Here is a 15,060-nt window from a genome sequence, read left to right on the forward strand (position 1 = left end):
TACTTACATAACAGAGCACAACATACATAACTTCTGTGATTTCTAATATGCAACATCTCAGGTTTCTGGCATCAAACCTTACACCCTGAGGTGAAGAATCTGGCACAGTTAAAGTGTTCATGTTTAGAGTGGACTACTTTAGTCACCATTACAGATTTATGTTGACAAGGGTCAGCAACACTTGCAGATCTCAAGAGTTTACTATTAGACTGAAGATGGATTTCCATCAATTGCTCATGACATGCAGTTGTCCCAGCAGTTTCAAAAAAAAAAATTATTAAAGAATTGTATTCTCTTTCAGGTGCCATTTTCTGCCTTTCTGTCTTTTTACCTATTTTTTGTTGGTTTGTTTTTTTTTTTTTTAAACTAGAAACACTAGTTAACTTTTTGTGTCCATGTCTTTCTTTGCATTCACACTCTAATGTTCATTATGAAGGAATTTCTGAAACAAATTTCAACACTGTTAATAGAGACCACTGTTAAAAGTCACTATAAGTGCAATCCCCCAATATACTTATATATTGACATTTTACTCAAAAGAAAAAAAAATTGCTGATTAATTTATTAAGATTCAATTTTGATACTGCAGCCTCTGGTTCAAACCTTTTTTCTCAAGTCACAAGCATTTAAGAATGTAACTCAGGTTAATTTAAAACACTCAAGAGAGAAAAGAGAAATCAGTAATGCTAGAAACGAGAAGTAGTTGACTTAAGTTTTGATAGGGCAAGGAATTGGAAAAAGGAAATGCATGCTCTTCTTTTATGGTCACTAACTAGGTTTCCAAACATTTACAATGAAGCCAGAGTATCTTATTATTTGTTTGCAGTAAATAGGGAACAATATCTGCTTCCCTCATACACAGACCACATCCTTGTTCACTATCTTTTTACAGAGTAACAGTAACAGTCTAACAAAGACACGGCAGCAAAGGGAACAATGTAATTACACTACACAAAAGCAGGTATAAATAGTTCCTTTGCTGCCTATCTTCTAGGGCAAAACCTGAAACAGCAAGTTTGGCTCTTACATAAGACCTAAAAAATCAGGAGGCCACAAAGAGTGTCTCTAAAGAAATACGTGAGGCGTGTAAATTCAAAGGAAGAAACCCCTCGTAGAGCAGAATGTTCCCTTTACCTTAAGAGGAAGCGAAGCAATGAGTAACTTCTCAGCTGCGGATTATTCTGAAAACAAAGCTGAGTTAAGCAACCCATCCCCTTAAAGCACACAGAAAACACAATAATCAGACATGGCACCATCAAGATCTCCATGACAGAAATGACAACATTACTGAAAGACCCTACAGTAAAAGCCTTGCAATGGCAAGAGATGGATTCAAGTCATCAGCTGCCAGCATCTGATCTTTCCAAGAACATTTAACTCTTACTGCAAGGGAGTTCCTCAAGCAGATGCCAAAAATACCACAGCAAGGACCAGATTTAAACTTATTACAGCACAATGTTGGCTTCCAGTAGGAAAAGCTGTCCTCTTCTGTTATCACTCTGCCTTTTCCTTGGCTTATGAACAAAGGAAAACATATTCACACAGACTTTCCGCACCTGAGAACCTATTTCTAGAATGGTGGTTGTAAATGAGGAGAGTCTGTCTGCTAAAACAGCATTTCTACAATCCAAATCCACTCTAGAGGGAGAGTTTTTGTCCAGGCTGAAGTCAATATGTTCTTACATTGGTTTAATAAGCTTACTTTTATTTTTGGAATTAGTTACCAGCAAACAAAATACAGCAAGAAAATGTTTACTTCATAAAGCCTCCAAGAAATCAATGTTTTCGATTTTGAACCTGATGCTGTTACAGCCAGGAGGTCCATTACCCAAAGCAGGAGTTTCAGAGCACTCTTCTTTTTCCTTGGACATATACAGGGTTGAAGAAAACAATGTTCTCCAGTTTCAGTAAGGCAAACGTCTCCAAGCCCTATTTCTCATTACCCAACATTTGGAATTAAATCAATACCACTGTACATCACTGTGGTTTCAACAAACACCGAATATGCGAGACACCTTCATCACAAAGTGTTGTATGTACAACAAACATTAAAGTAACAAAACCTGGGAGGCTGACAGCAGGAATCAGGCACTTATTCTTCCTGTCCTTCTGCCCTCCAGAGGCTGGCACCCCCAGACAACCCAGCCTAGACAATATCCAAACCTCTTTGACAGTGCTCCTCTTCCTCTCGTCACTGACAGAACAATGTTAGGTGGCAAAAATGTGGCATTTAAACAGATCTTGGATATAGCTATCTTCCTTTTAAAGGAAGATCTCCTTTCTAGGCTATACAAAGAAGCAATCAAACACTTACTTTCAGTAGTTGTGCTGCTTCAATTCTCCCTATTTCATTTTAACTTAGCTGTGGAATCAGAGGAACGTTAGGAAAATATGAATCTAGATGTTGTGCTGGTTCATTAGACTCTTTTAACCAAGAATAGCATTACTTCCCAAACCTAAAAGACCAGGTTATCTTTGTAAAGTTAATACAAGCAAAAAAATGTCTCATCTCAAAATCTACTGATGTGCTTTATCAGCTGCAGATGAAGACACTGCCTTTAGTTAAATCTGCAACCAGACAGTGGAGGAAATATTGTAAGAACAAGCATATTTTAAAATCCTATAGGCAAACACAACTGGCTGGGAAAGTCAATCAGGTTTAAAATCTGGCTCTGCAGGAATGCAATATTTGTGTCCAATGTAGAGTACACAGCCCTACGACGTGTAAAGACAGATGTCGTAAGTAACACATAGCTGAGATGTTTTCATTTCTACGATTTCTTAAATTCCTTTAAAAACAGGTGGTCAACTCACTGAGAAAATCTATTTCTGGATGTTACCCTCAAACATGCTAGCTGGGAACCTGTTCTAAATTAAGATAAAAAGATGCTAGATTAAAAAGTATTAGAACTAGATTACCTAAGGTCAACTGTTCCCAGAGACTTATTTACAGAGCAGTGTGTTCTCCACCACATATAAGCCTTTCAAACTTCACACAGACTACAGTAAAGAGTAAATTAACACTGCCCAGAGGTGCACTCTTATGTGAAAGGTTCTCCTATGGCGTGGCAGAGGAAATACAACTGCATAGGGAGAACAACCACATAGGTCTTCTTTCCATTACTGAGAACTTTTGCTTGTTTGTCAGTGAACAGCCTTACATTATTCATCATTTATCCCACCTACAGACATTACATCATATTAAAAACACAATACAGGCAGGACACCTAATACTCCAAAGAATAAAATCTATTTTTCATCACTTTTCAAAAGACACATGAACTCAAGGTTTCACATTTCCTTCACCCTAGTACCAACTTTCAAACATAGTAAGGTGACGACAGGATTTGCCCTTCCTTGTGGCTCTCCCCAAACAGGGCTCTTGGATTTGCAAAATCCAAATTATTTGCCTTACAGAAGCAGATTCATTAGATCACCTTGCAAATGGCACCAACACAGAAACACTCCTTGAACTGAAATCAGTTGAAAATTTTAATTGCTAAAGACATCAGCTTTAAAGAAAGTCTGCTGAAAATGAGACTGTCAGTATTCAAACGAGGCACATTTCAAGACTTTTTTGTGTGTGCAACAGCAGCAGCTCACACAGTGTGGTTTTTTGCACAAACAAAAAAACCCTCACAAACAAAATTTCTGACACCTAGGAACGAGTAGGATCTAAGCCACTGCTCTTAAGAGGACTATCCAGAAAAGTTCTAAGTATTTTGAATCCTTGTGAAAGGGTTAGTGTGTCACTGTGCTGAAACACTCACAAAGAAGTAGTTTAAGTTGTCAAACAGCAAAATAGCACAGAAAGGAATGAACATTCTGTCGAAAAAGATAATGAGGATCTGATAATATGTCTCGAGTACAGTGAAAAACAACCAGACCAAGCATCAGTTTCTTCACCACTGGGTTTCCAACTGATACCACCACAGATCTGCAAGGAGAGCTCCATGAATATTTCAAGAGGAAAGGGCAAAGAGTTGACTGAAGTCCATCTAAGCTGTTGTATTATTTCCACCGTGAAAGACAAGTCTTTGCAAAGTACTGAAAGTTTCAGAATATTACTCAATGTAATTAAGATGTTAAAATGCTCAATAAGTTATTAGAGGAATTTTTTCAAGTAGAAATGTAAGATCACATTGCTTTCATCAACAGAATTACTTAACTGTGTATAACTCAAAATTTTACAGCCTATTAAATCCTTTGCTAAACAAAACCGTGATCTGGACAAAACTAAAATACATAAAAGAATAAAACCAAACTGATGCTGAGCTCCTTCAATTGCTTACTTATAAACAAATTAAGGAAGTAAAAGGAAGAGGTCATACTTTCACACTGCCTTAGAAGGTCATACAATATGTACTTCATGCAAATATCATGTGGAATGAAAACACCATAGCCACATAAGTTTCTCTGCATCATTTCATATTTTTAAGCTTAAATGCTCATATTTTCACATTTAGGCTACTTTTTTTCACTGATATGACTGTTTCAAAAAACCCACAACCCCTCTGTAGTCACAGCTACTTCACCTCTTCCCCAGGCTCTCACAATTAATGTTGTATTTCTCCAGGTACAGCTCCAACTTCAGGAGGAGGAACCACTACCCATGCGTTAGCTGCCAACTTCTGTGCTGACAACACAACTGAGCATTTTCATGCTTAAAGTAGGCTAATTAGCTTTCCAAGTCTAGTTCATATGTCCAGAGAATAACACAAGGAGGAAATACTTTTAATTTTGTTCAGTCTCCAAGGACCAGTCCAGTTAAAAAGCAGCATCCATCAAACTCACTTTGCCATGGACTCAACAGCTGAAAAATTATTCCTAATGAAGCACGATGGGCTGTAAACCACACATGAAAACTAAACTCACACGACCGACGCAGTGCAGCTCCTGTCAACAGTGCTCCTCTACTCACTCTGTTTATGAACAGATGTTTGTTAAAGGAGCATTAAACTCCTGAAGGTTTCAGTTTCTGTGCTGAAGCTGGGAGGAAGGGGCTGTCACCATCATGAGGCCAATTTACTGACACCTCGAAGGAATCCCAGGGTTTAACCCTTTTTTTTTTTAAGGCATTGTCTTCTCTAAGGAAAAAAAAATATTTTGGTTCATCAAGTAGACACTTATAATGGTAAACTGAAGCGTCAGGACCTAATAGGCATTTGAGCAACTACCCCATTTTAGAATGATATTGCTTCTTAAAAAAAAAATAAAAATCATAATTATGATGACAGGTTGAAGCAGAGTTACCTCCAGACGCATTTAGCGACTGACACGCTAGAAAAGAGAAAGGTCTTCAGGAAAAGCCGAGCACACAGGACAGGTTAACTTACTGTACCACATATCCCTGATTCCTCTCTCCCTCTCTCAGCTGAACCCCAGGACACCGCGGGGCACCCCGCGCTGGGGCCCCGCCGAAGGACAAAGCCGGGACGAGCCGAGGGAGCGGCGCCTCAGCGAGAGGGACCCGCGGGGCTCCCCCCTGCTCTGCCCTGCCCTGCCCCGCGGGGCCCGGCCCGGCCCCGCCGCCCTCCCCCGGGGGCGAAGGGGAAAAGGACGGCGCTGCCCCGCCAGGCCCCGGCCGCCGCAGCCCCGCCGAGGGTTCCCCGCTGCCCTTTCCCGGCCAGGCCCGGAGCGGACGAGCCGCCCCGTCACCGTCTCTTACCTGCGGGCTGCGCGAGGGGCGGCGGGGCCCGGGCGGGCATGGCTGCGGGCGGGGAGGGGGACAGGGAAGGGGGGGGGGACAGGGAAGGAAGGGGAGAGGAGAGGGGGCCGCGGCCGGTTATCTGCGGCCTCCCGCGGCAACCGCCATGGAGGGGGAGCCGCTGTGGGCGACAGGAACCGCGTCGCTGCGGCCCGGCCCCCTCCGGCCGCCGCCTCCTGCCCCGCCACCGCCCCCCGGCCTCCCGGCGCTCCCCGCGCCGCCGCCCCCGCGCCGCGTCACGTCCGGCCGGGCCGGCGAGCGGGGACGGCGAGGGCGGTCAGTGCCGCAAATAAAGGAATGAAACGAGCGTGTTGTGTGTGTCTGTGTGTTTTGTGTGCTCTGTGCTCCGTCTTGGAGCACACGGGGTCCCAGAGCGGACTGGGTGGAAAAGGACCTTAAAGGCCGCCTGGTTCCGACCGCGAGCAGGCGCGTGTTAAAATTTAGAACCACAGCGTGCGGAGCCTGCCATTCATCCCTCGGCGGTGGTTAACTGAGCCCCGCACGGCGGTTCCAACGCGCTGGCGAATCGCGATAGTAAAACAGCGAGTGGAGCGTGATATCAAAGGTTTGTTGAAGAATCACGGAATTAGTTAGGTGGGAAAAGGCCTCTGAGATCACCGAGTCCAACCTGTGACAGAACACCACTGTGTCAACTAGGCCGTGGCACTGAGTGACATGTCCAGCCTTTCTTTCCTCAAACACCTCTAGGGACGGTGACTCCACCACCTCCCTGGGCATCCCATTCCAGTATCTAATCACCCTTTCTGTGAAAAAATTCTTCTTGATGTCCAACCTAAACCTCCCTTGGCACAGCTTTAGACTGTGTCCTCTTGTCCTGTCACTGGTTGCCTGGGAGAAGAGGCCGATCCCCACCTGGCTACAACCTCCTGTCAGGTAGTTGTGGAGAACAATAAGGTCACCCCCGAGCCTCCTCCTTGCTTCCTCCAGAGGCCGTATCTACACACACACACCAGGTATTTACGTACTCAGTACTTTGGCTGAGGGAAGGCTTAAAACAAGGCCATTTGCAGAACTTTTCACGTTTGAGATAGGTTTGTGGAATAAAAATGCCTTTAAGAGTAATTATAATTAACGCAATAATTTAATAAGCAGTAGAAGGCTTTTGTGAAGCATGGGGGAATTATATTGTTAATGGAGTGTTTCTGTGACGTTAGGAATCCTGTTACAATAGCTGAACATGCTCATGGGTGACTATTAACAAGGCTGTGTGATTAATTCTCTATTATTTCGCCGCCTGGTGGCTGTTCCCTTTTTTTCCATCTTAGCGTCAGAAACGCAAGAGTAAAGCTTGTGCTGACCTGGCAGGACAGAAGGAGAAGCATGGGGGAATAGGAAAGAAGGTAATTTAGCAGTCTTTGACCTTCAACCAGTGTACAATGTGTACAATGTGTTTTACAAACTGTAAAGGTACAGAGAAGATCCTGTAAAAGCAGTTAAATAATTTGTTGTAAAGCAACAGACAAACTAGAGCTTTTTTTTGGATATCTGGCAGTAGCCGTGAAGTTCCAGGGTCCCAAAGTATACCTCAGTGTGTGGCGCTGGCCCACGAAGAATCATTTTCCATTCCAGCTGCGTTTAATTGGTGGTCATTGGCTATGAGTGTTAATCACCCTATTGTAAATAATATAATTAGAGGAGGTAAAATAATAATTACCTTCTCTTTTACAGCTGCTGATCGATCATTTGAATGATCATACGGAATAACACGCTGCCCGTAGGCTCCACAGACAGCAACACGAACCCTCGTGTTTCCAGAAAAATCAGATTCATTACCTGGTGTGCAAAAAGCCAATAATTACACACTAGACAGAGACATTGATTACTTATTTTGGAGTTGTGCAAGCCTGGGTGCTCGCTGGTGTTCCACAAATCAAGCACGCCAACTATCAAAACTTTTTACTATTTATACATTTTACCAAAAAAAGGAATTAGTGTTCATTGGATATATGTTCTCTTATTAATTAATGCTCTGTCTTCTATTGGTTAATGACTCTTTAGCTTCTCAGGGTAGTTCGTCCACATGCTCAGTCTTTCTCTTTTTTGGGGTTGGTGTGTTTCTTGGGTCAGTGGTCTCCGAGTTGTGGCCATGATCTGCCCCTGCCAGAATTACCTTTTACCCTGTCAGAGCTGATCCAGCACAGTTGCTGAGTTGGCTTTATTAGTTTCTTCCTTATCTTGGGACTTCTGCCAAATGTCCTTGTGGCCCCCAAATCTTGCGTTCTTTGTGTCTGCTATCAGTGGTACATCCTCCTTCCCAGGCTTTGTTAACCTCCCTCTAGGTCTGAGACTGTTGAAGCATATCCAAACCTAAACCTTAACAAGGCAATTCTACCCGCAAGTAATTAGTTTTTCTAACACCTGGACATCACTTAGAGCTTACTTGTTAGCTGTGATCTGTTTAACGGATTAAGTCTCCCTTCTTGTTGATTAGGCTTGAAAGTATACAAAGATCAAACATCAAAGAACATCCTTTCTTAAGAAAATTCCACATATTCCACATTTTACAACACTAGCACCTAAAAAAAAAAATAGTAAAGCCCTTGTGCAAAAGTCCAAAACCACGAGCACAATCATGTGCCTCAGAAAGAGGGCCAGAAAGATCAACAGTGTCAGTAATTAGGTTCTAGAGTAGAAGGAAATTTTTAAAGTAAAATTCCCACATGATTTGCGGAAGTGGCTCATATCCTAAGCTACAAAGAAAGGCAGAAAATCCCTCCAAATAGTCCCTGCCAGTCTAACCAGAGGAAATTTTTCTTTTCTATCTTTCTCAGTAGTATTTAGAATGTTCCAGGACCTGAAGCTTTAATCAATATGCAGTTATGAATACATAAAATTCATTTAACTTGAATGCAGGATCAGACAAGAGGTAAACATTTCATATATAAAAAAAAAGAAAGTGATATTCACTTAGACATAGTGTGAATGATTGAAAAGATGTGTGGGATTTCTTTAGTCATTCCTGCATCAGCTTTGCTGGTTCAGGGAGATTACATTTGCTTGAGAAGGCAGACTGACTCTTTATAATAGCATTAGCCGTATTATGTATTAGTTCTGTGAAATGGAATTCATGGCTTACGACACTAATTTCAAGGTTATATTTTTAACATATGAAACTTTCCTTTACAGAATTGCATGGATTGTAAACACTGTATCTTATTTGGAGATGATTCTAGCATGGTATTTTATCCATTTTCAAACATATGGGGAGGTGTTTTTAAAGCGTGTACTTCCAAGCCATTTATTTCCTTACAGCATGGTGAAAAAAAGTCGTAATTTCAATAGACCCATCTCAATTTTACTATAACTCATCTCAAGGAAGCCCTTCTGCGTAGTGCAATAGAGGTTTTAAATCGAGCAGTTCTGGTCTTAGTAACTCCGAGGTTAAGCTTTGACTTGTTGGCTGCAGCAGAGCAGCTTTATCAATCGCTGAGTCCTGAACTGCCAGGAGAGGGCGCAGCCTTCCCAGAAGTCTCAGATGGAAAAAGGTCTCGTGGTGTGTCAAGATGATTCAGAAAGGCTCTCCCAAAAACCTGCGTGGTCTGGAGACTCAGACACTCCTCCTGGGTTGGAAATTTAGGATGGCAGGGGCAACTTGTTATGGTCTACATCCATGTCCTCCATAAAACTTAATAATTCATAGTTCTCAAAAAATTGAGTATGTAGTATTTACAGGGAAAAAAATTTAGCTTTTAATTTTTCATTTTGAAGTTTACAACATGGTTCCTGAATGTAGATTTTAGTTATACTATAAGCTGTACCATATATTGTGTAGTGTGGTGCAGAATATCTTCTGAAATATGTTGGGCTGTTAGTAGTGGATAGTGCAGCTCTTTTTCTTTTTTATTTCAAAAATACATATAGTACAACATGGCTCCTGGCAGTGCAAGATATTTCTGCCTTCCCCACTCGGTGGGGAAGAAACTTGCTCTAATCAAGGACTAGATAAATCTCCAAACTTCAAGCAGTTTGCTTCCTTCTGTGCTGTATCTGGCAACGCTGCTGAGCAGAAACTAGATAGTCAAGAAATTATCCTACTTGATTTTTTTTTTTTTTAATTTACAATTGAATCAGACATTAAAGAATTGAAATTATCCATAAAACGAATTTAAAATCATCTTTGGAGACCCTGACAAATTAGAGGACTGGGCAATCACCAGCCATATGAAGTTTAACGAGGGCAAGTGTTGGATTCTGCACCTGGGATGGGGCAGCCCTAGATGTACAGGCAGACTGGGGAATGAGAAATGAGATGCTGGAAAGCAGCGCCGTGGAAAGGGACCTGAGGGTCCTGGTCAGAGGCAAATTGAATATCAGTCAGCAATGCCCTGGCAGCCAGGAGGGCCAGCCTGGGAGGGATCAGGCAAAGCATCGCCAGCCAGGTGAGGGAGGGGATTGTCCTGCTCTGCTCTGCACTGGGGCAGCCTCACCGTGAATATTTTGGGCACTACAATATGAAAAAAGACATTAAGCCGTTAGAGAGCATCCAAAGGAGGGCAGTAAATATGGTGAAGGCTCTGGAGGAGAAACCGTATGAGGAGCGGCTGAGGTCACTTGGTCTGTTCAGCCTGGAGAAGAGGAGATGGAGGGGAGACCTCATTGTGGTTTTCAACATCCTCACAAGAGGAAGTGGACCAGTGACAGGACTCGAGGAAATGGCATGAAGCTGAGTCAGGGGAGATTTAGGTTGGATATTAGGAAAAGATTTTTCACCCAGAGGGTGGCTGGGCACTGGAAGAGGCTCCTCAGGGAAGAAGTCACATCACCAAGCCTGTCTGAGTTCAAGAAGTGCTTGGACAACACAACGTCTCAGGCACATGGTGTGATGTGTTCTGTGCAGGGCCAGGAGCTGGACTTGATGATCCTGTTGGGTCCCTTCCATCTCAGCATAGTCTATGATTCTGTGATTCTATGAAACCATTGCAATTCATCTTCACAGAGCTTTTAGGCTTTTTCCCATCCTGACATGAAAATGAATTGGCATGTTTCTCTGACATGTTTTTAATTCAGTAAAATTGCATTTATCTGAGACATGTATAGCTGAAATAACCCTACTACTACATTAGCAAGCAGAAAGAGCTTTTCTGACTGAATTCACCAATGAACCTCGAAAGCTTTACATGAAAATTTTTGTGGCTGTCATTTCATAACATGGGCATTGTCAAAGCTAGCTGAATGAATAATATGTGCTTTATGCTGGCTTCTAAATGGACATCAGTTACTAAAAGAAAAATCCTGCAGTTACTGTTAGCTGAGTTAAACAAAGGTGCAGCTGAGCAAAGAGTGAACTTACTAAAGCAGCCTGTTACTAAACTACACTGTCCTTTGGCATTGAAAGATGCTAAAACAGATCTATGAGCAGTGGATGCTTGTTTCTTTGAGGAGTGGTTGTTGCCTTGAACTCCACCCCAAATCTGCACCTTAAGTGGAGATGCACTGTTTCCTTGCAGGACTGGTCCCCCTCAAAGCTTTTCAGAGGCTCTGGGATACTCTAGTAAATATCCCAAATCCCATGTCTTCTGCATCATTGCTACTCCTTTAGCATTGAGCTCTGGGCATGCAGAATGGCCAGGCACTGGTTTCTCTTGTTTTGGTTATCCAACAAAGGTGTTTCAGCTTTTCCCAGCTCCTCAAGGAAAGGACTGTCTCCATCTGTACTAGTTGCAGTGGCATGAAGTATAAAGCATTGTAATGTATGTTTTAGATGGAACAAAGAGATCTTCTGTTTGGAGTGCAAGTTTGTTATTACTTTTTACAAATCTCCTTGGCTACCTGTACTATGTACTATGTAGTCATAGTACAAAAGTGAGAAGGCATTGCTACATCAGCAGCCCGTTCTCTTGTGATTCACAGGCCATTAAAAAGTCCAGAACTGTCCTTAAACAAGCCTGAATGTGTTAACTACAAAGAACCCTGTGTAGTTACAGAAAACAGATGAAATGGCAGTTATTTTAGAAGTTTCTTACATCTGAATATAGGTTCTTTGTGTTTTGGCTTAGGCTTATTTGAGCAAGGATAGGGTTGTTGCCATTCAACAGTGTTTGTTGGGAGGGTGTTTTTTTTGTTTGTTTCACTTGGGGTTTTTTTGCTTGGTTTTGTTTGTTTGCTTGTTTTCTTCTTTTAAGGAACTGCTTTCTGAGTCTTGACCATGTTTGCAGCTGATCTGGAGCGTCTAATGAACATGAAGGCTCACATTCCTGCCATATGAGGGCTACCCAGTGGATCAATCAGATCATGAATGTCAAAACAGCCCCACCTTACCTGCCATGGTCTAGACCACATCCTCCAAGTGGTAGAAGTTAATGACTTCAGTGTGGCAATACTATGTGTATACTTGACCTCAACCTATTTTTATATATAGCTCATCATCAGCCTGTGCAAAGTGTATTTTAGTGTGTGTACATATTGATGGTGGTAAAGCTTGTCAGCAGAGTCAATAGCCAAACCAAGGTCTGACAATACTTGCTTCTCCTAGAGGATGGTATTGTGTGAGTACCTCAGCTGTCAGCAGGAAAGCAGGATTTCTAGTGCCCTCAGTAGCAAAGCTTTCCAGTGCAACTAAATATTTTTTTTTAATAAAGGCTCTAAATGTAGAAAACCATTAAGAAAAGAAATCAAAATTATTCATTTTGCCTTTAAGAGGCATGGCTTGTGAGCTTTTTACATTTAAGATGAAAAGTCCTCAAAATGGTTAAGACCATTTTTCTGTTTTAATGAACTTATTTATTTATTGGACAAAGGTGAGTTGATTTCCATAATCATCCTCCTTCCTTGTGCGTCAGCTCCTCTCTGTGACGACAGGAGTCAAGAGGCTCCGAACACCCATCAGGAAATTCCAAAGTCCAAAGTACTTACTCTGTGTATGTGATAGGCACTATTACAGCAGTCTCTTGCACACTGAGCTGTGCAGGGTAGTAGCATATATGTTCTGTAATCTCTATTATCATCTATTTTAAGACCTTTTCATTTCTAAGGCATCTTAGAGTTTGGGAATGTGTTGTTTGGTTGGTTTTTTTGAGGTTTAGGGACACCGAAACTTACCTCTACAGCTGTTTTTTTTGTATATATTTCAGAGGACTTGCAATATCCTGTTGTAATTACACAAGTTCACTTCTGTATGTCAACACAGTCAGTGAAATTCAAGTGCCAGATTCAGGTATTTTGATCAAGTTTTCCTCACAAACCAATGTTGTGTGACTGGCAGTGATGCTTATCAATAAAAATAATTTGAGAATTTTTTTACGAAGATCATGTCCTTTTTTTCTTTACAGTGAATGACAAAATGTCCATTAAGTATAAATGAAAGTAGGATTCAGTTCCAGGTTTTAAAATGTAAATGGGTGAGGTTTTTCTGAGCTAATGACAACTTCTGTCTCAAATGCAACTGATATGCAAGGAAAGTGGTTCCTTTCACAGATATTTGTCAAAATCCTTCTCGTCTTTCAGACTCATATCTGATGCTTTGTTTCAGTACCACATATGCCAAATTTATCTTCTGTAATATTTTTCTGCAATAGGTTTGCTTTGTTGATCTACATTCATTGAGATGCAAAGCGTCTGGGATGTAGGCACAGAACAAGGCTAGGTCTCGGAAAAACAGCATTGCTTTCTTGAAAGCTCTTACACAAGAAATATGTGAGATTTGCCATACCTGATCCTAAACTACCTGACAAGGCTGTTGTCATAAGCAACAAGACAGAATCTAGAGAGAAAATACCGTGCTCCAGATAGCTACAATGTGTTTGAGTGCTAACAGAAGTACTGTCAGCCACAGGAATCCTGCATGCAATCGACCCTTGGCTGCACCAGCAGTCAGGGTGAGCCCCTCAGGTGGAGGGATCTGTTAATCTCTGTGTCATCCCCTGCTGTTGTCTCACAAGCAGAAAGAAAAGAGGCAAGAGTGAATGCCTGACATTTGTACTAGGAACAGGCAGAGTGGGGGAAGGAGCGGGCGGAGGGGACTGTGGAGAACAGGTCAGGGAGGGAAACAGCAGGATGACAAAGGCAAGCACAGAGACAGTGGGGCAGATGAGGAGATGAAAAGTCCAACCTCCACCCCTTCAATAACCAGAATCAGTCAGAGATCTCTGGAGAGCAGCTGAACCAGCTCTGTTTCCATGAGGAGAGCTAGGAAAGATGAGATTAGGTAAATCCAGGTACCTGAGCAATCTGTTTAAATTCATTAGACCCTGAGAAGAAACCCTCTTTTCTACATCATGGCTAACTGGGTTTTAGTGCTGGGAAACGGATGCTGTCTCTCAGTCACGTTCTTGGTTCTAGAAAGCAAATGTGATCCCATCAGGCTTACATGGTGTCACTGATGTACTCTGCAGGAGCCCTTGCCAGGGTGTGCCTCCCCTCACCATTCTTTGCATCTCTGCACCAACCGTACGGTTTAAGTGCAGCTTGTGGCATTTCCAGGGAGCAGTGAGCTGCAGCCACCCCATCTCTAAGCTTATTGAACTCAAGGGGTCTGCATTAGTGATGAATTTGTCTCACAGCTTTCAGTTTTTAACCCTGGAGATTAAAAAAAGTTTCATTTTATAGGGTCTAGGGCTTGTTGCAAGGAGCCTTGATTCTCAGCACAAGCTGATTGCCAAATGTTTCAAAGGAGAATCTTTTGTCTTGATTTCACTGCCTTTATCGAATTGTTTATAATGTAGGCCACAGGGTCTTTTCTGTCTGCTCAGTCGGATGTAGGTCAGCAGTTCAGTGGATTTAAATGAAAGACTGATGGCCAACCTCCAATTGGTTTGCATGGAAATGGCATTAGGCCAATTGCCCAGTTGTGGAATGTTATAAGAGCAGAACAGACATAATTATTTCCAAATTTGGCCACAATCCATATTTTATCCATATTTATCCATATTTTGCTGCAAATGGTCTTGTCTCCTTTGGCAAGAAATCCCCTGGGCAGAGAGCATATCCTTAGTAACTCACCGTTCTTGTACTGGGTATATACCACTGTATCATACTGGGTGGAGTCTCCAACAAGTTCTTCTCTGTGGAAAGGCCAAGATGCATGACCCTTGCTAGTGATGCAGCTGTCTTCCAAAATCAGACCTCCATCTCCTTGGCAGCCTGTCTCAAACGTTGCAGTTTATGAGATCTTCCACTGTTCTCTGAGCAGCAACTAATTCTTGATACAAAACCTGTTGGCGATGGCCTGGGTTTTTTGAGGAACAAAGACTTCTGTGCATATCATCCTGTGGAGCAGGAGGGAGTTCCAGGAGCACTGCAAAGATCTCCCACCAGTCAAATGCTTGTTCTTCTTATTCAAAGAGGTGGTGGGATGTGAACCAGCTTTTGTTCAAAAATAATGTAGCCATTTTAGC

At 42.2% G+C, this 15,060-nt stretch overlaps 1 protein-coding gene and 1 long non-coding RNA gene across 5 annotated transcripts in view; one reads left to right on the plus strand and one right to left on the minus strand.

Annotated features, from left to right (window-relative positions):
- AFTPH (aftiphilin) overlaps window positions 1-5,897 on the minus strand; it is a 44,060-nt gene extending 38,163 nt beyond the window's left edge. For 3 of the 4 annotated variants that reach the window (XR_010428898.1, XM_064647637.1, XM_064647639.1), the window contains exon 1: window positions 5,669-5,896. The gene's annotated coding sequence lies outside the window, so the exon portion shown is untranslated. Of the gene's footprint in view, window positions 1-5,668 lie in introns of all 4 variants that reach the window. The other variant, XM_064647638.1, reaches the window with a different exon arrangement.
- A 134-nt stretch (window positions 5,898-6,031) lies between these two features.
- LOC135410836 (uncharacterized) overlaps window positions 6,032-15,060 on the plus strand; it is a 28,600-nt gene continuing 19,571 nt past the window's right edge. The window contains exon 1 of the long non-coding RNA XR_010428900.1: window positions 6,032-6,272. This is a non-coding gene — a long non-coding RNA (uncharacterized LOC135410836). The remainder of the gene's footprint in view (window positions 6,273-15,060) is intronic.

Source organism: Pseudopipra pipra, chromosome 3 (assembly GCF_036250125.1).
Source record: "Pseudopipra pipra isolate bDixPip1 chromosome 3, bDixPip1.hap1, whole genome shotgun sequence".
Lineage (NCBI taxonomy): Eukaryota > Metazoa > Chordata > Aves > Passeriformes > Pipridae > Pseudopipra > Pseudopipra pipra.